This window comes from Rhynchophorus ferrugineus, unplaced genomic scaffold (genome assembly GCF_030347505.1).
Source record: "Rhynchophorus ferrugineus isolate W39M unplaced genomic scaffold, kcgeb_rfMv2 rfM1, whole genome shotgun sequence".
NCBI lineage: Eukaryota > Metazoa > Arthropoda > Insecta > Coleoptera > Curculionidae > Rhynchophorus > Rhynchophorus ferrugineus.
Window position 1 is genome coordinate 19,415,078 of NW_027472580.1, and position 23,453 is coordinate 19,438,530.

At 31.8% G+C, this 23,453-nt stretch overlaps 1 protein-coding gene across 1 annotated transcript in view; it reads right to left on the reverse strand.

Annotated features, from left to right (window-relative positions):
* The window catches only part of yellow-e, a 77,675-nt gene extending 60,759 nt beyond the window's left edge, over nucleotides 1-16,916 (reverse strand). The window contains exon 1 of the mRNA XM_076403443.1: nucleotides 16,577-16,916. The gene's annotated coding sequence lies outside the window, so the exon portion shown is untranslated. The remainder of the gene's footprint in view (nucleotides 1-16,576) is intronic.
* Between the last annotated feature and the right edge of the window lie 6,537 nt (nucleotides 16,917-23,453).

Genomic DNA, 23,453 nt, shown 5'->3' on the forward strand with positions numbered 1-23,453 from the left:
GCTATCGAACGAAGGGATGTTTAAATATTTCGGATCATGTTTTATACAATAAAATAAAATATTTTTCAAAAATAATATCACTTCAAAAAATAAATAAGGAACTTACTAAAAAGTAAAATATATATATAATTATTTTTAAATATTATACAAAAAAAACAATTATATAAAAGTGGATTTGTTTTGTTCGTAATTAAATTTTGTATATATGACAGAAAATCATATTATTATCATTAAAATCATATTAAGTTTGATTATTTTCTACCTTTTAGCGAGTTACTTATTTATTTTTTGTTAGGTTTGAGGTAAAATAGGAATAAAGAAATAATGATTGAAAACAAGGAACGCTTCAGGCCGGGGTGTCCGCTACCTAGTCTAGGTGATTTGAGAAATGTTCTAACCAAACTAGAACAACAAAAAAAAGTCGTTGCTGCCGACGGGAATCAAACCCGCGACCTCCGCGTGGGATCTGAACTTTCTAACCACTACACCATAGAGGGGGTAGCTAAGGTGGTTAGTGCTAAAAAAGAAAACAACGACTTGAACAGCTTTGGTGAGCACCCTTACTAAAAACTCCTCAAAAACCACTGGAGAGTAAGCAGTCCGGTACCTGCTTTCATCATCAGCTTACAGATCCTGAATGCGTCCAATGGAATCACCTCAGAGTGTATATCTGCACTCTTTCATGTATATAATTAATATATAATAATATAATTTTTAAAATCAGTCCACAATTGACGGAGAAATCGCTGAACATACATAGAAACAATATACACTCGAACATAGAACCTTCTCCATTTTTGAAGTCGTTTAAAAATACAACTTATTTGAAGATAATAGAAATATAAGTAATAATAGAAAGAAATAATTTTGAACCCTCTTGATTTTACAGAATATTAACAAATGGTAGATGTCTGAATGACATGACACGTATTTTTTAAGTTAGAATAAATATTATAAATAAATTTAAGAGAATGTTGTAAATAAATTGATAACATAACACTTTATGATTTATTATTTCTTTCAGTTTATATAACTGTCTTGAATGAATAAATACTGTATATATAGGTACAGGATTGGTAAATATCTTAATTAAGTGTATTTAATTAGAATATTTTTGACAAAAAGAACTTTCAAAGTGTACAGATAACAACCTAAAAGTAATTTATAATTTTTAGTGGAAAATTAAAGCTTTTTCCACAAAGATCCGCAAATTGGCAAAAGATCCCCGAGAAGCTTAACCTCTGGGAGAAACTTCCATTATGAGAAAGAAACTTTGTTAATCCCTGGAAATAATTGGTATATAAAATATATTGTGTTATGTTGAAACCTATATATTATTACGTATTTATCAAGCGATTTCATCTCTATACAATTCGACAACAAAAATTCTGTAATTTTAAAGAACTTTTATAACTTATGTTTTTGTATGTATTCAGTAACAAGTATAAAGATCTTTCCCATTATCTGTTTGGCCAATCATTTAATGTAAACATAATATTAATGGTCATAAAGTCCTGTTGAGTAGATGATTAGATCAGCTTAGTGTATTAAGCATATTAAAACATGTTAAAATTGAATGACACTGTTCCTTCAGGTGTCTACCGACGTAAATTCAATAAATTGAACGCCGTATTATTGCAAAAAACATCAGCAATAACGAGTAACACAACCACAACGCTTGGCTCAGAAGGGTAAATTGCATGCAAATACTCAAAATGTCTTAAATTCAACATGCAATAGCATAAAAAATAAATATAAACTCAAGTTAAGTTAAGCTATGAACAGATAAAATATAGATCGATGTAACCCTTCAAATTCTAAAAGTATCTGATGTATAGTTACTCTTAGTTCTCATATATTAAAATAAGATAAACCAATGTAGAGATTTGCAAGGCAAACAGATATAATTTTCTGTTTTTTTTTGTAAACTTAATGATTTTCTTGATACAAACAAAGAAAAAAATTATTCCTTTAGTATTTAATTTATATGTTGATAGATTAGTGTAATCTAATTCAATTAGTCTAATATATAAGATTTTTATTTTTTATATATTATTCTCTAAGTTTAGTATTTGTATTGTTTACTATAAATAGCAGTATACAGTGATATATACTCGGAGCTAAAAACATAAAGAAAAACTAACAACACATTTCACATCAGAGTTCAACAATAATGTTCTAGTTCATATCTTGTAATATTTATTTATTTATTTTAATATGTTTGCTTATACTTTACATAACAACGAGGTAAACCTTATTCTTGTAAAGTTATAATTTAACTAAATGAGCTACTGTTAAATTTATTTTCTTTCCTTCATGACCTAGAGTTGGTTTTAATGTTAAATATTACATTTAGTTGTGTCATATATGCTGTATTTTAGCTCACATAGTATAGATAAAACATATCTGAAGCTATTTTGTGTATAATAGCAGGCATAAAAATAGTTATACAATGTTTTTGTACTAAAAAGTTTACATAAATTTTATAGCTTGTTAATCTAAATTAGTGTACAATACTCTATGCACTTAAATGATTATTAAAAGGAAATACTTCCATTAACATAAACCAAATTCCATTAGCATTAAGCTAAATTTATTGCTCGGAAAGCCATGGAACAACATTCATGACACGTAACATATTATCTGTTTTATAGAAAACGTTAATTGAAATTACCGACCTATAAGTCAAATTATAATTTATATAAACGTATACACACTAAAAGGTCTGCGATCGTTTTTCTACATTATTGCCTACATTTTATAGCCTGGTAAGATTTCTTGCATCTGTATTTGTAATCGATCAAATTTATTCGCCTAATTCAAAAATATTAAAATAACCAGAATCGTACTGTGGTCAAAATTATGTATATGGATACGTCAATTTCTTGGATTTTTTACTGAGTGTACTTAAGCAGCCTACCGACTAGCGAGTAATCAACTTAGAAATCATCCCAGAAGACATTCGATCTTCCTCAGATTAGTTACTGCGATGATATGCCTTGGTGGGTATTACAATCCTACCTGCGAATCATCTCAAACACATGTAGTATATTCAAATTAACCGTGAAATTACGTAATCACGATGTTGAATGTATTGCCTATCACAGTTTGTAAATTCGTTCTAAAGCCAGGCAGTATTTTCCTTGTCATTTTATTTTAGTTAAAAAGAGACACATTGCTATCTAATGCATCTGAACATGTAACCGAATCAGCCTATAAAATTCGTCCGATAATAATTAGAGGTTGTAAACCGGAAAACGTTGCTTTAGTGCTTTGCTTGTTCTACTAAATTTCAAATCGCTGTTAAACAAATGAGACTCTTATTGAAGATGTCGAAACCAGTAAATATTTAGTCATTAACAGATTGTCTCTTATCAGATAATGGAGGTTTCCTTCTTGCCAGTAAAATATACTAGAGAGAAGTGTTGATAGTATTAAATATTAAGATGATCCCATTTTATTGAAAATATTGTTATCCTGTTGTTGTACTAAATATTAATATGGGGCACTATGTCTAAATTTTCTCAAAAAAATAAAAATATTATTACGTGGTATTTACCGAAAAGAAAGCATCCACATATGAAGCTGGTTATGAATCAAGATCAACTTGATGTTAGGGCTATTCGAAATTAAATGCATGAAATGTATAAAAACAGTAAAACGTTTTTTCTTTAATATAAACATAATTTAAGTCCATTATTACAGAGACAATTGTTTGTCTGCCAAGCATCCATAGAAAACTTGAAAGAGATGTGTAGTTATTTGAGGTATAATAGTCATCCCTTCATACACTATTAGGAAACATAGGATATAAATGGCGTAAATATAACCCTCGAAGAGGTCTAATGAAACTTCCAGATATTACTTTTAAAATTAGCAAAATAAGTGTTAAAAGAAAACATTTTCAAAACCCTATAATAAAATTAAGAATATTATTCCAATTTTTTATCTAGACGAGACATGAATATTTTAAAATGAGACACTGAGATAGCTTTGGTAAGAAGCTAATAGAAAGAGTGTGAAGGCAACAAAAGTTGACGGAAAAAGGTAAAGTTTAGAACATTTGGTTTTATCTTCATAATAATATGATACTATAATATACCAATATAATCATAATAACATTTCATAAAGTTTTTTATAGTAATTCATTGCTGATATATTGTTTTTCATATTAGAAACAAGAATGGTTTTATTCCTGGAGCAGAGTTAGTATTTTTTCCAAAGGCAGCTACCATGGGGAAATAAACCATAACGAGTTTTTGCTCTGATTTGAAAACCAGATGTTAAAGAATCTGAGAAAACCATCATTTACTGTTATTTGTATATATTTTATATTGTTTTTTTATAGTAAAAAAATAGGCGGTAACTAAAGCATATTTTGTTTTAAGCTATATTCTAATTATATTGAAATGCTGTATTTTTATTATAAGTTATAATATTTATTATAATAACTATAAATCCAACATATTTATTTACACTCTATTTTATATCATTTAAACAGCTAGAATATTTGTATTATGCAACAGGAAGAAACACTTAAAACTGAATAAAAATAAACGTTCACGCATTTCAGTTTATGAATTATTAAAATTATCATTAAGAAACAACATTTCAATTTCAAATCAATTTAATTAGTTTCATACAATAGTTTATAAAAATATATTTCACTATGTCGATATTACTTATAAAGCAATATTACCGAGCAATACAAGAGAAAGGAAACTTTTTTTAAAATAAAGTAATGAAAAAAGTATAATTAATTTGTATATGTGTCTCAATTTGTTGTAAAATAATTTCCCCTAAATAAATAACTAAAATTAAACAAATTATTGAGTAATCAGTCTGTAGTGAACGAACAGTCATTTTTATATAAATTGTAATTTATATTCGGGTTTGTCATTTTGACTGCTCAGTAAGTAACTGAACAATAAATAACAGGTTAAACAGACATTAATCCAAAACTGTGAGGCATGTTAAAAAAGCTTATATTCTAATAAATAAATAAATAATAAATGACTTGCGTACGTACGCGTACGTACGTGCGACGTAAATAATAAACTTTACTCAAAGTAATTTTGGTAATTTTTTAAATATTTTTTTAAAAGGCTGTAAAGAAAAGTCTGCTATCCAAGCCAATATCTCGCCACTGATATAGCAATGGTTGTTCAAAAAAAAAAACAATAAGCCGGTGTTTTGGACTGAATGATAGGATGAGTGAGATTTCTAGAGGGGTTTGGTTTATGTTACAATACTCGCCCCTTCTTCATGTAAAAAAATAATTTCGAATTAAAACAAAAAAATGTTGATAACTAATGCAGTCGTTAGGATTCCGCTGAAGTTATAAGACAGTTCTCTTTTTAATTCATTAATTTAATAGAATTCAGCTTATTTATTAAGAAAAGAAACATATTATCAAGAAACTAAAACACGTTAATTTCGCACTGGTAATCATTACACAGATGCTCTAAGCATTTAATGGTATATTTAAGTGATGTCCTCTAGCCATAAACTATTATAATACACGAGTATAAGCTTTGAATAAACCTAGTATATGGATTCCCGCCACAACCATCGCAGTTCAAGGTATAAGGTCAGAAAAGGCGGACTAAAGTTGATTTGAATCAGCATAGTCTAGTAGAATTTGGGTAAAAGCTTACAAATTAGTAGGTTACCAAAACTCAAAAAAACGTCTCCAATGATACATAATGGAAATTTGAGTAGAAACTGTACAATGCAGAAAATTATTTAATATAATTTGGAAGAGTAAGACACAAGCGGTACTATAAAACAATTTTGGTAGTTTCTTTAGGAGGGAGTTGATATATCTCCCGGATAATGTGTCACTAGCTGCTCAAAAATGACGCCATGAACAGTTTTAGTAGTAGTTGATATTTAGACATAGCGATTTAGTTTGATTTGTCTGATAAAACCACAATTCTGTCGCTGCAGATTTTTTGAAATTCAAAAATTCGTTCTTAATCATTCGTTGCAAAAATACGAGTCATTATTTTCATTTCATTACGATAAAATGTTTCACTACTAATGAATGTTGAAACCAACCATCAAGCTTCTCCTAATATCCAGTTTATGTAAGTACTTCAAAACTGTTTCATGTTTCGAATGACAGTTCCGTAGTACTGCTGTAGAATAAATTAGCTTTTTTAGGATTTTTTTTATTTGAAGCTTTATTGTAAAAAATCAGTACAATGTATTTTATTCAAAGGATTGTCCATCGATAGTCGCTACTTGTTTCGAAAGAACAATGTGTCTTTGAGGTTATCCACAAATTGTTCCATATTTCTAGTCTTTATATGTCGGAATATGTTGTAATCAGAAGGAGCAAGGTCAGGAGAATACGGCGGGTGGCAGTTGAGGAGCATGACAACGCTGAAGTATAATATTACTGTCTCCTTCCTCGTATTCCTATGACCTTTTCTTGCACAGTGACCACCCAAATGCATCAATTCCAGTCGACAGCGATCCCCATTAATGGTTTCATTTGGTTTTAATAGCTTATAATATATCATAATAATAAGCTAGTCTCACCAAATAGGGAGAATTACCTTGGAGCCATGGATTTGCTTTGTCGTTGACGTTGATGCATGATCAGGTGGTAGCCATGATATTTTCGCTTTGGATAATAGTACTAGCAAACCAGTTCTAATAGTGAAATTTATTTAAGGACTCATCGCCAAGAGCACCTCAAAATCTTCGATGAGTTTGTGCTGCACTTTTCTTTTTTCGGACATAGGAGGACAAAACAGGACAAAATTTAATTTTTGGAGTCATATTTTACAAAATGCTGGATTCTCTTTTTCAGAAGTACTTTATTTATTGTAATTTTTACCTCTCCAACAAAATATATAACGCGTTTATTGAATTATTATTACTAACAGGTCAGTTGAAAAGTTCCCCGAAAAGCTATCGGACTATTATTTTGTAAATTATAGAATTTTGAGTGAAGCAACTTTTGTTATTGCGAAAAAAATGGATAAAAAAGAATTTCGTGTGTTGATAAAATATCGCTTTTTGAAGGAAAAAAATTCAGTTGAAGTAAATACTTGGCTTGATACCGCGTTTCCGTACACTTCCCCAGAAAAATCAACCATCAAGGATTGGTATGCTAAGTTTAGACGGGGTGAAATGAGCACCGAAAACGGTGAACAAGTAGACGCCCAAAAGAGGTTGTTACCGACGAAAATATTTAAAAAATCCCCAAAATGATTTTGAATGACAGTAAATTTAAACTGAATGAAATAGCAGACACTCTAAGGATATCAACTGAACGTTTAAATCATATCATTCACGAATATTTGGGTATGAGAAAGGTCTGTGCAAAATGGGTGCCGTGTGAGCTCACTTTTGACCAGAAACAACGACGAGTTGATGATTCGGAGCAGTGCTTGAAGATGATCAAGCGTAATAAACCCGAATTTTTGCATCGGTATGTGATAATGGATGACACATGGCGCCATAATTTCACTCTGAAGTCCAATCGACAGTCATCCGAGTGGACTACATGGAAAATCCTGGAAGTATTTTAGGATTCGCATGGAATAATTTTCATTAACTACCTTGAAAAAGGAAGGACCATCAACAGCGACTATTCCATAGCGTTATTGGACCGCTTGAAAGACGAAATCGCCGAAAAACGGCGGCTTTTGACGGAAAAGAAAGTGCTGCTTCACTAAGACAACACACCTTGCCACAAATCAGTGAAAACGAGGGCAAAAATCCATGAATATTGCTTCTTCATCCCCCGTATTCTCCAGATCTGACCGCCAGCGACTATTTCCTCTTCTCAGATCTCAAAAGAATGCTCGCTGGGAAGAATTTTCGTCGAATGAAGAGGCGATCGACGAAACTGAGGCCTATTTTGAAGCAAAGGACAAATCGTACTATAAAAATGGTATCGAAAAGTTGGATGGTCGCTATAATTAGTGTATCACTCTTGAAGGGAATTATGTTAAAAACTAATTTTGCCAAAAAATGGATTTTATTATGGTAGACAGTGGCTTTTTAATTAACCTGTTAGTGATATGTTACTTTAAAGCCATCTATTACAGGATGCGTTATCGTGATAATTTTTTTAAATACATTATATTAGACTATTTTACATCATATCAGTGGGAAATAAAATAAAGAACATAAACATTTCCCCCAACATTAAAAGCAATTAACACATATAGAGCAACATAGCGACAAATTCTTATCACAATATGCTTGTTTGTAACACACCCATTTCCACCACCATATAAAAACAAAATCCTTCATTAATATGTACCATTGCAAAACCGAATTTGTGTCGGTTCTAATTAAGACATTCTAAAGCCGATAAAAGCTTCAATTAACAGAAATATGAAAATGCAAGCTTTTTGTGCGTCAAATTTTTCGATCGCATATTGATTTTTATGGAGTGCATATAGGACTTTACGCGGACGCTGTTCTGGTTGACGACTTTGTCGAGGTGTGATCGACTTGGAGAGGGAATTTTTTAAGAAACTCGATTTTTCAGTGGTTCTAGAAGAGTGGCCTTGCGTACTAAAATGAACATATGCTATTAACGTATTTGGTTGTGATAGGAATTTCTACGTGATGTTAATGTACGTGTAGTTTCTTATGCATTTTTATGCAGCAACGTATGACTGACTTACGCAAGCGGTTTTCGAATAGATATATTCAGACTTAAGAGTGAGAAATATTTTATGAATACTGATACGATCGATATAAATATTCAGGAATTAACAGGAAAATATAGGATTTCTCTTTATACCAACCAGTGTTTGTCTGTACAATGCACCACAGTCTCAAGCACTAAGCCTACCGGCTGGCCAGTGACCAACCACTCTGATTATCGGCGTGAAGTGATGCTGTTATTCCTTTTACACTGTTGCCTAAAGACATCAGATCGTTTATAATGATCTTGATTCATATGTTTTCAGGGCTTTTCGCTGCGCCTTTCACCTAATAGAAATCGATTTTGCCACAAAAGCTTGTGAGGAATTTGTTCATCTTTCATTCGACAGACACGTCCACTGTAATTTGCATCTCTCAGTTCTTCCTCAACTATGCTCTACGATCTTGGAGAGAAACATGTAAAGTCTATCCGAAACAACAGCGAACTCACTTCATCAAGATGTATAATGTATTGCTTATTGCCGTTTGTAAATTCGTTTTAATATCAGACAATATTTTCCTTCTGATTTTATTTTAGTTAAAAAGAGATACAATTCTGTCTGATACGTTCGACTATGTAACCAAATCAGCCTGCCGGGGTTGCTTGGTTGTCAAATGTCAAACATTGCTCTACGATCTTGGAGAGAAACATGTAAAGTCTATCCGAAGCGGCAGCGAACTCACTTCATCAGGATGTATAATGTATTGCCTATTGCCGTTTGTAAATTCGTTTTAATATCAGACAATATTTTCCTTCTCATTTTATTTTAGTTATAAAGAGATACAATTCTGTCTGCTACGTTCGACTATGTAACCAAATCAGCCTGCAGGGGTTGCTTGGTTGTCAAATGTCAAACATTAGTGATAATAAAGGGTTTAGAACCAGCAACCGTTGCCTTGGCGGTTTGATTGTTTTGATAAATTGAAAATCGCTGCTTAATATTTGTGATTACTCGGGTTGAAAATACCAAGGCCAAATAAATAGTCGCTTAAAAAAAGATTACGTAACTAATCAATAACTTCGAACAGAGACGTATGTATTGACTCCATTAAATATTCGGTTTATGGGGTTTTTATTGGATATATTTTTATTGTCTTGCAAAAAAAGATAAACAATATAATTATTTCAGAGAAAACTGTTAGTAGGGAAAGTATATAAAGAAAACAGGTAGATATGGAACTCTTTGGGGAACATAAGTCATCACTTCAAACTCTGTTAGGAAATATAGGATCTAAATACTATAAATATCACTCATTGTTCTTAAAATAATACCGTTTTTAAAAGCATATGATAAAATTAAGAGAGGCCTAATATTTCAATTTGTGTATAGACATAAGTATTTCAAATTGGAATATTAGGCCCCCTTGGCAAGACGCTGTTGTTGCAGTACGATGTTTAATTGTATTTATGCAATTCACTTTTTTGTACTAGATCTGGAAAAAAATACAGTGTAGTTAGACAATATGGCCACAGAGTCTTCAGTCCTCCCTATTACCGCATATAAAATCAAATCGAATTGTCATGGGATGTGATAAAGTTTAGACACCTCCATCAGACACACAGAAGAAGAAATTGACAAATGGTGGAATTGTGGACTAGTGTTAAATTGGAAATTAACACCTTAGTTATTGACTTGTATAGTGGCTCAGAATATGACAGCGAGTGAATGAAATTTTGTGGATGTGAGAGTATAATTAAGATGTTGACAATACCAAGACAGGGCGATGAGAGTGAAAAATACTAAGTGCAAAATACTAAGGATTACATAGTACAATACTAAGATTACAGTATATAATTAATGGGATAACTGTAGAAAATCATATTGTAGAGTGTGGAAAAATTATGTGCACAGATATGTCTGTAATTATTCAGAATATATATGAACATTTGCTTAAAATATTGAAAACTAACTATTTTGTAGATATGGCAAATTTAATAAGGGAGAATTCAGTGATTAAATCTAATTTTATTTAAAAAAAAATAATAGAAGAAACTAAGGAGAAATACAGTGATATCAGAATGATTCAACAAGAAAATACAGCAACGAGGGAGCTTGTCAACTAAACATAAAAAGAAAAAAACATTCTAATGAAAATAAAATACATTACTTAGATGTACAACTATTAATTAGGATTAAGTCTTCAGGATATAGTATAGGCGGTTTAGAAACTAGTTCAATGTAACTATAATAAAATAACTCTAACCTACAAACTATTCTAGATATTTAATTAACTGTAATCCTTCAATAATATATGCATTAGATGTATTATAATGTTAAAATAAATTATATTTTTAAAATTTTTATTTCATTATTGTATTTATAATACAATGTTATTTATATCAAAGCTAAAATAAACGAACTTCAAAGTTTAATGCTACACCATTGCCACGTTTTGACGTCATAAATTGAGATGACGTGAGTTTACTGCTATTTTGGAAAGACTATAAACTTGCTTGCTTGACATCACATTTGAAAAAACCCAAGCCGAGCAATGCAAGGAAAGCAATGCAATGCAATGCAATGCTCAGGTAGCTTGGCCGATTCGGCCTATTACTTAATCGGTAGATACAACTTTCTTCGCCTGTTTTATTGGCCAAAAATAACCTACACAATTGTATAACCCATATACTATTTAGCCCGGATAATAACAATATATACAGTAACCCTATTGCCCGGACCTAACTCCGTCTTACTGCCCCTTGTTCCGGTCTTTGCAAAATAAGTTTAGTGTTATAACGCTAGCCTCCCTTAAATGTATATCAAAAAATGTGTTTTAAATAATATGGAAAGAAGCCTAAATATAATTTTTCCAATCTATATTTTACTATATGAATCTAAATTTTATCGCTGACAAACAATATCCAATTCGAACATATATCAGGTACGACCGGAAACATGGCTGATTTCATTACTTTTGGAAAATGTCGAGTTAATGAAAGTACTACTGGCGAAGGTTAATGTAAATATGCTCAACTATTCGCCTAATGGCGGAAGAGCTCTGCACAGGAAACGATAGTGTTTTGTTACACACTCACATTTCTTGAATGGGTTGTAACTTAAGATAACGCATTCTCTATGACAACCAACATTACTTTATTTAATTATCAAATAAAATTCTCTCTTCAGCACTCTCAGAAGTGAAAATCGTACATTCATTTTCTAGTCTCCCAAATTTACCCATCTCCAAAATTAATTTCAATTATTTAAAATTTTAAGTTTTAATTTGTAATTTTTTATTTAGTAGTTTTTTTATGAAATAAGCAGATATTCATAAATAGCTAATTGTGATCTACGAATATTTTCTTATCATGGTGATAAGACACTAATTCCAACATCGAATGTCATTAATAAACTTCTTAAATATTCAAGAATATTTTCTGTGTGTGCGAACTCTTCCTAAGACGTAGTACTTTATTAATTTTAATAATAAAATATCTTTGAAATATTAAAAACCACTTGTGATTAGTAGTTCAATAATTTAAAACGTTTTAAAAGATGTATCGTAAAAGACTAATTAGAAATATTTTAATATAAAGAATTCGCAAAAACAAAACGAAAACAAGTCGAACACGAAAATACAATTATATTCGAAATAAACCTGTTTAAAAACGTATTTTGGATTTTTTGTTATAAAAAAAATCATCTTAAGTTAAATATAGGATTATACCACTGTGATCAAAAAATATAAGATATCTAAAGTAAAATAAAACAGGTTATTTATATTACCAACTTATTTTATTTATTCGCTTTAATTTATTATAATACAAATTTCATTTATAAGTAATTTTAACAATCCAATTGAACTAAATCACACAATAGAGCAGCTTATTTGATGAAAAAATCACGATAAATCATTGCAAGCCTTATAGACGAACAATAAATAAGGAATTCATTAACAATAACATCAAATATTATTTAAACTATAGTTCAGTTGCAGTGGTATTTCAGATGATATATAAATTTTCAATTTTGTTTTTAACAGGCTATACATTTAATATAAGCAGCATGAAGAGTTAATTAACGACATAATTTAGCAAAATTATAATTATGTCTTCAGTGGTTTTAACACATCTTGTGTGAATGCGTAATGAAATGATTATCAACTAATAATATTTATTCCAATATGAAAGATTTATATATTAAATAGTAATATATAAATATATAATAAAGTAAATATATATATATATATATATATATATATATATATATATATATATATATATATATATATATATATATATATATATAGATAGATAGATAACTAATCGCTGCTATTTTTATTATTTATGAACATATACAGTGAACAAAATCATCCACATCACAGGTCAATTGAAAAGTCCCCGGCCTACCATAGTAAAACATATTTTTTGCCAAATAACTTTTTTTAATCAACATAATTCCCTTCAAGGGTGATACACCGATTATAGCGACCCCCCAACTTTTTGCTACACAGAGCTTCCTCATACCCAAATATTCGTAAATGATATGATGTACGTTCAGTTGATATCTTTAGATTGTCTGCTACTTCATTCAATTTCAATTTACGGTCATTCAAAACCATTTTGTGGATTTTTTAATGTTTTCGTCGGTAAGAACCTCTTATGGGCATCCACTGCCTTCACCGTCTTCAGTGCTCATTTCAGCACGTCTAAACTTAGCATACCAATCCTTGATGATTGGTTTTCCTGGGGCAGTGTCCGGAAACTCGGCCTCAAATCAAGTTTTTGCTTCAACTGTATTTTTTCCTTTCAAAAGGAAATATTTTATCAACACGCGAAATTCCTTTTCATCCTTTTTTTTCACAATAACAAAAGTTGCTTCACTCAAAATGCCATAATTCACAACTACTAATGCGACAGTTGTCAAATTTATACACGAATGTTTTGAGGTTTAGTGCTAAGTAAAAAACGTATGGATTTAATTCTAGTAGCGCCATCTATGTGTCAGGCCGGGGACTTTTCAATTGACCTATTATTTCTACCTACATATGTTACTGTATACATTATAATCTATATATTTATACAAAAAACCTCCACATTAAAAAACTTTTCACTATCATTCTTTTCAAAATTTAATGTAATAATTAAATCCCTATGGATTTGTCATGGGGGAAAATAACTTCGTTTATTTATATTTCTCAAAATAAATTTACTCATAAAAGTTCCAAACACTAATAAATATTGCTAATTTTTTACCACTTTATGATGAAAACATAATTGTCTGACTTCTAGATATTTGATCGATTTCTTCTTTAGAACTCTTGATATTTGTTTTCGAAGAACTTATGACTGAATGAACAAATGGCGCTACCTAAGCACCTAAAATGTTCTACGGAAAAATGTTTCCTTTTAAATCCACCTTAGTATTGTTTCTCTGAATAATTATTGCTAAAGTTATCCGATTTAAAAATCCTCTACCGAAAGAAACCAAAATGTGTGTTCCTTTATCCGTAATACATATATTACTTAACGGCGTATTTGTATCGGACCATAATTAATATTTTCCTAATTTTAGTAAATTTGGACCTAGTTTAACGTTCAGTCTTAGCAACTCTGAGCCGATTATTAAACAATAAATTTAAAATTAAACTTAAATTTTCACTCTTTTACTGATTATTCATTTTCCGATAGATAAATAAGAGAACTAATGGTTAGGCCTCTAGAAAATAGTTCTGTCTTCTATCTTATTCAATATATTTAGAGCCGATCAAATGCCATCACTTACATATTCAACTAAACATTTTTTCTAAGTAGTTCAAGCGTTAGAGACTTCACAGTAAATCTAATATATCAGAATATTTCATAGCCTGAAATTAAAGTTTACTTACTAGACCACTGTAAAAACTGAAACTAAGACTCTAGAAGGTGTCAATATTTTTTGACAAATAATTCTGTATTTATAAATGCTGACATTGTTTAACAGCATCTCACATTAACTCAACGGTTAAAGTGAGTTGAAACTTAACTAGGTGGTAACTCAAATCAATATTTATGCCCACTCTCAAGGGAAATATTTATGCGTTTTATATAAAACAAACTGTCTATACAATGAATTATTTCTTGGATTTTTTTTTGTTTAACACAATTAAAGGAGTCTTCTCTAAATCTAAACAATTTTTGTTGTTGTCGGAGAGCAAATTAAGTTAAATAGACATTTCAAAATTGTGATGATCAGAATCTGGAACCTTATGAGACTTTCACGCGATTTATAGCATCAAATTTAAATTTACTCACTGCTAAAGCGGAAGTTTAAATTCATGGATATATCTAGATAATGCTTTTGCCATTATAAATATAGTTATTAAGATGGGATCTTATGTGTGTGATCAGCTATATTCTTGTAGTATATATATATACCACAAGCCTTCCATAAGGTTAAGTACAATGGCATCAGTCATAAGCTACAGAAAGTGTTATCAAAGCAACACATTGAAATACTAAAATATTGCATAACTGCCAAAGGGTTTATAGACAAACAAGAGGAAACCTACTATACGATAAAAGAGGCTAAAGCAGGTTTGTTTCCTACAAGGAAGTGTATTATGGCCAATGTTTGTTTGCACATTTACAATGCAATATATATGTGATATACAACAAAATTAAAATATCATAATGGCTACATTTATTGACGAAACTGCGATTCTTATTGTCGGAGATAATAGCGAAGTAGCAACAAGAAAATTACAACAGGCAAGTGCTAATATAAATAACTGGACACAAAGGAATACAAATTAACCAAAGTAAATATGGGAATGTGTAATTCACTTATAATCAGACCGCACAAACACTAGTAACAATAAATAAGTTTACAATTTCATATCGCAACACTACTAAGTATCTTGAGATAACCATTGATGAAAAGCCTCTCTGGAAGGAATATTAAGTAGTTAATAAGATAAAGAACTGGCAATAAAGAAAAATGTATTGGTTAATTGAAAGATAATCACAACTATCATTATTATACAAGCAAATATAAAAGCACACCCAGATACTACAGGATTGATTATTTACACTGAGACCGGCTGTCGCATAGAAAATAAAAAGAATCGCAAAAAGACATGAGGATGGATTTCATTCTTGGATATCATTAGGACAGAAGACAAACTCAGAAGAATCAAACCATTTGGTCATGTGTGGTTTAATGTAGTGTATTGTGGTAAGGTGCATTTAAGAGATAAAGCATCAGTTTTAATACATAAACATTATTAGACCAGAGGCCAAGTTAGGACCAATGGGTCCTCCTAGATATATACTGAGATTTAAGCTATTAACAAAACAAATTGTATATTAGTCAGCAACAACTAGCAACAATATAATAAAGCATAATAAAGATATTAATAGCAACGGATAATGATCACGCCAGCGACATTAGATATAAACAAAATTAGGAAATTTCCAGAGTAGTGTTGTATAGTTAACGAACATAATCCGAATATATAAATAGTGGATAAGGAGTTAACTTTCAAGTACACTAAAATAATGTTCTGAGAATGTATAAAAGTAGTAATATAATTACTGTGAAATATAGAGTTCCTTGCTCTGAGGGTATGGAATTCTTGACATGAATGCTTATTAATTTTACTAACCATGATACGGAGCCAAAATGATGATTTCTTGGCATTTTATTTAAATTAGTATAATGGATGGAAATAATAGTCTTTAACTTTATATAAAATTATATTGCATAGATTTCTATAAAATAATCAGAAATATTTAAACGAGAAAATTACCACATAAAATGAATTTTTACACACAGTGCAAGTATATACTACTGGCAATCAAAATAGTTAAAATTATAGCAATTACCGATTAAAACAAATATTTCTGATTTAACGCCGAATAAAATGAAACAAAACACAAACATCTAAACGATTCAATAGAATAAATAATCGCACTTACTTGACGATTCTCGGTCTACTTGATCGAACAATTGTCGCGCGTTTTCGAACCTGATAAAGTGGAACCCGCGAACGCGACCGACTCTTTCGCACCCCAGAACCAAACTTAAGTTTCGGCCGAGACCAGCGTTGGTCCGGTGCCGTGGTCTCGTGTCGGGGGCACTTTCGCTCGGTTGGACCCTTCCACGACCTCGGCGAGCCTCCCGGTACCGATGAGGAACCACGCCCGTCGTCGTAACTCACGTCAATACGCAAAAACGCTCGATACTAGCGCGTAAGTTTGGGAAAAATTGCCGTGTTCGGATGTTATGTTGATTTGCTGACAAGTTAAAATGATGAATGGCCATCGAGGATCAAATAATCGGACTCTAAAAAGGAATCATTTTAGTCTAGGTCTAAATCTCAAGAACTAACACTCACAAACATTTTTAACCGAATTCAAAAAAGGAGTAGGTTCTATGTTCGGCTATATATATTTTTTTCATTAATGTATGTTCGCCGATTTCTTCGCCAATTATGAACCGATTTTCAAAATTCTTTTTTTATTCGAACACTGTGCGGTCTGCACATTCGAGGTGGTTCCATTGGAATCAAGACATGATCTGATGGTGGAATTCGGGCAAATTTAAGGAAAATCTCAAATTTTAAAGGCACGTACAAAGTTTTCACATATTTTTTTATCCAAATTCGCTTAAATAATGTGACGGAAAATCGGAAATCGTTCAGTGCAAACGTCTATCAGATTGTTTTTTAAGCTCTAACCATATTATATGAGAAGCCGTAGAAATTTTGCAGGCAACTGCTTCTATGGCGTAGTGATTAGAGCATTCGGCTCACATGCAGAGGTCGTGGGTTCGATTCCCGACGGGGGGAATGGTTGTTTGTTTGTTCCAGTTTAGTTAGAACATTTGTCAAGTCACCTAGGCTAGTTAGCGGACCCCGGGGCCTGAAGCCTTTCTTATTTTCAATCATTGTTTCTTTATGCCTATTTTTCCTCATACGGCCTGTACCTTTACTTGGCCTACCCATTGTAATACTTTATTAATATAGTTTATTAAAGTAACAAAGTATTAAGTAACACTAAAGAGGGAAAAATAAAATATTTTTTACAAACAAAAATTGAACCGACTTCAAAAAATGAATAAGGAACTCACTAAAATGTAAAAAAATTAACCTCTGATTTTCAACACAAAAAAAAAGTTCTTGGGCATTATTGAAGCTTCTTACCAACAGTAATATCAAACTCGCCGAGAAAGTTTAAAATACTGCAATTTCCTTTATTAAATAGATATGCCGAGACCGCAACGATTTTTAAACCAGAATGAAAATATTTTGGGGCCAATCGCCAAACTGTTGAATTGAAGCTTTCATTTGTATTTTGCGAATGACCGCCTAAAAATCTATGGATTATATCATATCTCGATAAATCTTCATTTCCTTCATTTTCACGTTCTTGTTCTTTCGTATTTTCTTTTCTTCCTTTTTTCCTTCTTTAGTTTTTTCTTCTCCTTCTACATTTTGACTACAGCTATGCCGATATGTATACCGATTTACATGAAATGAGTTTTCCGAGGTCTAGTAATGCAGCTTAAGCCACCATGCGCGTTTTTCAGATTTTTTGTATAAATGAAACGCATGCTGTGAAAGTTAAATTAGAACTAATTTTAAAATGCCAATATTCATTCTGGATCACTATTATATCTATACATTTTTATTCAAGGCCTCTATTGTTAAAAGAAACAGTGAATCATTCCAATACCACCCGATACTACGTCCCGCGCCCCACCCATTAGACCTTAGGGTGCTCATTAAAACGCTTGTAACAATTAAATGGTTTGGAATTTTGCTTTGAAGTGTTCAAATACTTATTCACTATTCTATATATAATCAATTTATGAAACAAACCAAATATATTTTTATAATCCTTTATACCTATTTCACCTTTTAAATTTAATTTCCATCAAGTCTCAATAATCAACAAAGTATTAATAAGTTTGAATTTCTACGCTACTGAACATTAAAACAAAGTATCATAAGTAAGATTATTTTCAGAAGTATAACAACTTCAAAGCATCAAATACAAGCATGCGTGATCTTTCTTTATACACATAAATATGGAAGAATATATGAACAAAGCAATTTTGAAGTTGATATTCGACTTTAGCGACGATGTATATCAAAACAATAACGAACACAGTTAGGTAATTTATTTTTTACTGTCCACTTTTGACTATCGATTTTTTAAAACTTTGGTCTATAAAGTAAATAATTAAAATAGTTGATACAAGGTTCATCTTATTGTATAATCGTTAAACACCTTAATATTTATTAATGCTTTAAAATGTTCATAATTTCTTCAGTTTGTCGCAAGTGTTTCATATATGTAAATGTAGTTAGGTTCATTTTAACCTCTGCATATTTTCATTACTGCATTTATGTATTCATGTAGTTTGTATTTTGAATCCATATTTCTCACCTAACATATATATTGCAAAAACAATAAATCCACAAGGCTGATTAAAACTATATTTTCTTTATTTATTTGCCTTCTACTGCTTCTGTTTATTTATTGCCTTTTACTTTACCTTATGTATCTAATAACTGACCAACAAATGAGAAATTTTATAATTTTTAATATTCTTTTCAACATTAATTTTAACTTTTGATGCACAAATTAACATATTCATTACCTGCAATATTCGGTTAGTACCTTATTAAGAAATGTATTTACTAAAGAAACCTGAACCAGTCTCAATTACTATAGTACCTTAAGCAAGAATAGAACTTAGCTGTTCTCTGTTCACCAGACTTCAAGTTAAATCATAAGCTGATTTCGAAAATCGAAATATCTTGTTAACAAAGAGGGCAAACAATTTTTGTTATTCTCCACTTTTGTTAAACTATATTCGCATGAAATGTTATTTTGTACGTACGTCACCTATCTTTATCATTATTGTTCATCTAAAAACTACAGTTAATTATACAGCTACAATAGTTTATAGGTTGGAGTTATAACCTCTTATTACTATTGCTTTCAAAAATTTTACATACGTCTGGCAACCGAACGATTTTCAGGCTCATTCTTTTACACGTTCAGACTAATCAGACAGCATTGTGTCTCTTTTTAACTAGAATAAAATAAGAATATTATCTGATTTTGAAACGAATTTACAAATTGCAGCAGGTAATATATTAAACATCTTAATGACATAACAGCTCAATTAAAAAATCCCCGGCATACCATAGCAAAACATATTTTTTTGGCAAAATTAGTTATTTTAATCAACATAATTCCCTTCAAGGGTGATACACTCACTATAGCGACCGTCCAACTTTTTGACACCATTTTTGTAGTACGATTTGTCCCTTGCTTCAAAATAGGCCTCAGTTTCGCCGATCATCTCATCATTCAAAGAAAATTTCTTCCCAGCGAGCATCCTTTTGAGATCTGAGAACAGGAAATAGTCGCTGGGGGCCAGATCTGGAGAATCAGGCCGTTATTTGTTACTTATTTCAAAATTACCGCTATAGAATCGTAGAAATCGAAATCGGCAATGGTCTCTAAGCTGGTAACAGGCCAGGCAGCAGGCAGAACCATGATGGTTCGGAGCCCAGGTTAAATTGTAGGTCCAGTCCAAATAAACCTCCGTTGGTTAAAAAGTAGACTTTAAAATATTTTAAAAAATATTACACATTATTACTAACTATTCTTTTTTAATAATAATTTAAATCATATGAGATGTTAGTATTATAAGCAAATAATGATATGAAACTCGACATATTGGCGCCATGAACATATGAACGCCAAATATAGATCGACCTTGAACTTTCACTATAATAAATAAAAAAACACTTAATTCTTTGGGTAACTAGTATTATTAGAATAATTGAATATCGAATGGTTCAAAACGCCACAAATCTTGCACAATCTAATAAACAAGCTAATCCATTAATATGTTTAAATTTTAAATCTATTTTAAAACTCATCAACCTTAAAATAACAGAAAAAAAAGAATATGTTCAGACGTACCCATTTAAATTCTTCGAATTTTCGAATTTGTTTTGATTTAAAGGGATTCATATTAATAACTGATTATTAGTTACGAAGAAGTCCAAGATCAGATAACTTTTGAAAGCCATGTTAGTTATGAAAGTTAACAACCTTTGGTAAATGAACCTTTTATTATATTATATTAAATATCTTAATTCAAATTTATTTTTTTATATATATTTTAAAGTCTTCTTTTACCAACTATGGGTTTATTTAGACTGAACCTACAGTTTACCGTGGACTCCGAACCACGGTCTTCAGTATTAAAGCCTACCGACTGGCGAGTGAACAACTTTAGAAATCATCCCAGAAGACATCCGGTCTTACCCAGCCTGGTTACTGGCGTGACTGGGATCATTTTCCTTGTCAGATTTTACACTCTTGCCTAGAATATTCAAAAATATTAAACAATTACAAACATAAATTTACGATCATACCCCAGCAGTATTCGAACCTGCGGCTATCGCAACAGTAGGAGGACTGTCCCATCGCCTTTACCACTGCTCCACCAAGCCAGCTCAAATTTATTTTTATTATATTGGTCTATAAATTATGTGTAAAGGATTTTGTTTTAATTTGAAGTTTGGACGGCTAACGAAGGTTTGTTGGCATTCATTTGCAGTCCGTAGTGTCAGTAACGTCGAAAGAAATGAATAGAAGTGGCGAATGCGGTGTGAACGTTAGGTACACTATAATCACCGCCATCGTTGAAAAATACGGTTTCATGCCCAACGAACATTTGCTCCTAACAGCAAATATAATATGTACGTTTCATGGAAGGCCACCGAATGCGGTATCCAACGCCGAATCTCATTCGTTGTCCTTCGTTGGCCCGGTCTGTATACAGAAATATCCATTTATTTTATCGGACGTTCCCCACGGCGATCGGTGATAGTTCATCCGTGGTATGAAACGTGTTCGAACTTGTTCGTTTTAGTTTCCGTTATGTACTTTTAGGGCGCGAGACCCTGGCACGGAATGCGATGTTAGCCCGCATTATTATTACTTTTAAAGTTTTATGCTTACACCCATGTATTCACGGTTTGGTGCAATGTTAAAAAGTATAACGTGTGTTGTCTAATTTAGATCATGTATTCATAGGTTTAGAAGTGTTTGATGCCTTTTCTTTATAAAACACCCCGTGGCCATCCTCTATTCTCACATTGATATTCTAGTTAAATACAAATTTCTTACTAACTTTAAAAGCATCTCAAATAGTATCTGTTCTTACCATAGTATCGTGGGATACACGAGGAGGAAACGTGATTTTTTGGTTAATAAATCTCCTCAGTACTCGAACCTGACCTGTTGTTATTTGTACAACTTTGTCGTTCCCTTCTAAATGAAGTCAATAAAGATTCCGTCTTCTTTTTTTATCTGTTAGCTTTATATTCCGAATGATTGGGGTTCCAGAGACCAAGCTTTCCTCTATATATGTCTATCGATAAAAACAACTTTTCGTTTAACCACCCTTTTTTTCATTTTCCATGTTAACTACTCATGTTAACTACTCAGAAAATGCACAAAACACGTACACTGCCTTCACTGTCTAAAAACGCAGTAGTATCCGTTCATTCCTTTGGCTGTTGATATCCAGTAACTACAGCCTATACCGTATTGGTAGATTCCGTTCATTTATTTTGATGTTGCGGACACTTTACGGATTGCAAACGATTGCCAAGAAACATTCGTTGGCCGTCGACAAACCGTCCGAACAGAACTAAAAATATCCCAAAGAACCCATTCGTTGGCTTTCGTTGGCCCGGTCTGTACGCAACATCTTGTTTGTTCTTCATTGATAATCATCAATACAGCACTAGCAATAATAACGTCGTCTTCATTCGCGCACCGCTTAGTTATTACAAGCTACACTATCATCGCCACCGCCGTTGAAATATACGGATTCATGCCCAATGAACGTTTGCTCCTAACAAGAAATGCAATATGTACGTTTCATCGAAGGCCACCGAATGTTCGGTATCCAACGCCGAATCTCATTCGTTGTCCTTCGTTGGCCCGGTCTGTATACAGAAATATCCATTAATTTTATCGGACATTCCCCACGGCGATCGGTGATAGTTCTTCCGTGGTATGAAACGTGTTCGAACTTGTTCGTTTTAGTTTCCGTTATGTACTTGTAGATCGGGAGGCCCTGGCACGGAATGCGATGTTGGCCCGCGTTATTATTACCTTTAAAGTTTTATGCTTACACCCATGCATTCACGGTTTGGTGCAGTGTTAAAAAGTATAACGTGTGTTGTCTAATTTAGATCATGTCTTCATGGGTTTAGAAGTGTTTGATGCCTTTTCTTTATAAAACACCCCGTGCCCATCCTCTATTCTCACATTGATATTCTACTTAAATACAAATTTCTTACTAACTTTAAAAACATCTCAAATAGTATCTGTTCTTACCATAGTATCGTGGAATACACGACGAGAAAACGTGATTTTTTTGATTAATAAATCACCTCAGTACTCGAACCTGACCTGTTGCTATTTTCACAACTTTGTCGCTCCCTTCTAAGTGAAGTCAATAAAGATCCCATCTTCTTTTTTATATCTGTTAGTTTTATATTCCGAATAATTGGGGATCCAGAGACAAAGCTTTCCTCTATATATGTCTATCGATAAAAACAACTATTCGTTTATTCGCCCTTTTTTTCATTTTCCATGTTAACTACTTATGTTAACAACTCAGAAAAATCATAAAACACGTACACTGCCTTCACTGTCTAAAAACGCAGTATCATCCGTTCATTCGTTGGCTGTTGATATCCAGTAACTACAGCCTACACCGCATTGGTAGATTCCGTTCATTTATTTT